The 1122-nt window shown below is 35.1% G+C and overlaps 1 protein-coding gene across 1 annotated transcript in view; it reads right to left on the bottom strand.

Moving 5' to 3' along the window:
- Nucleotides 1-589, bottom strand: part of mRF1 (mitochondrial translation release factor 1) — an 11050-nt gene extending 10461 nt beyond the window's left edge. Inside the window, exon 1 of the mRNA XM_018507735.1 lies at nucleotides 584-589. The gene's annotated coding sequence lies outside the window, so the exon portion shown is untranslated. The remainder of the gene's footprint in view (nucleotides 1-583) is intronic.
- Nucleotides 590-1122: the final 533 nt, after the last annotated feature.

Here is a 1122-nt window from a genome sequence, read left to right as displayed (position 1 = left end):
TATATATATATATATATAGTACGAGCACGCACGCACGCACGCACGCACGCACGTACACACATATACACAGGATGTTAGTTAAGTATGTTCCCAAACTCAACAGAGCGATTCTTTCGTTTAGTTCAAGTAAAAAAGTCCATATAAACATGTGTCCTAAACGGCTTCCGAAATAAAAAAAATTTAAACGTGTAGTAATAATCTGTTTATTTGGAAGAAATACAACTTGAACTAGTCAAAAACTAGTCAAAAATAGAAAAACAAAAACAGGCTTCAGTTCTTCTGACGAAATAAAACGATTAGATGAATTGTTGAAAATGTCCACCTTCCTCGTTTAGGACACATGTTTACTTGGACTTTTTTATTTGAAATAAACCAAAGAATCGCTTTGTTGAGTTTGGGAACATACTTAACTAACACCCTGTATACAGGATGTCCCAAAAAGATCGGGACACCTAAATATCTCGGGAAATATAAGTTTTACAGAAAAGTGTTTCAGACAAAAGTTATATGGTTTAAAAATATCTATTTACTGATCCTATCAGTTTGACCTTGGGTTGCGTAGTCAAGGTCAGGTCAAGGTTACATTGATTTTCTTAAATGGAACACCCTATTTTTTATTCAAGAATCTAATAGCTGAAGTCGAGAGCTTTCCAAAACGCTATAATGAAATATTTTTTCATGACGTACTTTTCAAGTTACAATGCTTCAAAGTTACAGTATCGCCGGCACTAGTATTACCCAAGATATGTAATACGACGCGGAGGTTGCCCAGGCGGATTGACATGTCTTTTGTGCTCGGAGAAAGATTGGAGAATAATGCAGCCAATAATGAAGGTAAGATCGGTCTGTGATTCGGCCAGTCAAGACAAGACATGAACCAGCCAGTCAAAGCAAGATATGAGCATGAATCAGCCAGTCAAGGCAAGATATGATTATTCTTAATTCTCGGTCCGCAATCTGAGTTCTTTTTGGCACAAGCGAAATTTCACTCTCAAGTTTCTCCGAAATAAAGGCGGAGTCCAATTCTCGCATCTAAAATATCTCTTATTAAAAAATTATTTTATAGATAATGTAATAGAAATGTTGAAAAACATAAACTGTAAATTTTTCTACATTTTTAAA

The sequence above is a fragment of the Trachymyrmex cornetzi genome, unplaced genomic scaffold, assembly GCF_001594075.2.
Source record: "Trachymyrmex cornetzi isolate Tcor2-1 unplaced genomic scaffold, Tcor1.1 scaffold247, whole genome shotgun sequence".
NCBI lineage: Eukaryota > Metazoa > Arthropoda > Insecta > Hymenoptera > Formicidae > Trachymyrmex > Trachymyrmex cornetzi.
Note: the sequence above shows the minus strand (reverse complement) of the source record. Positions and strands in the feature narration are given on the sequence as shown.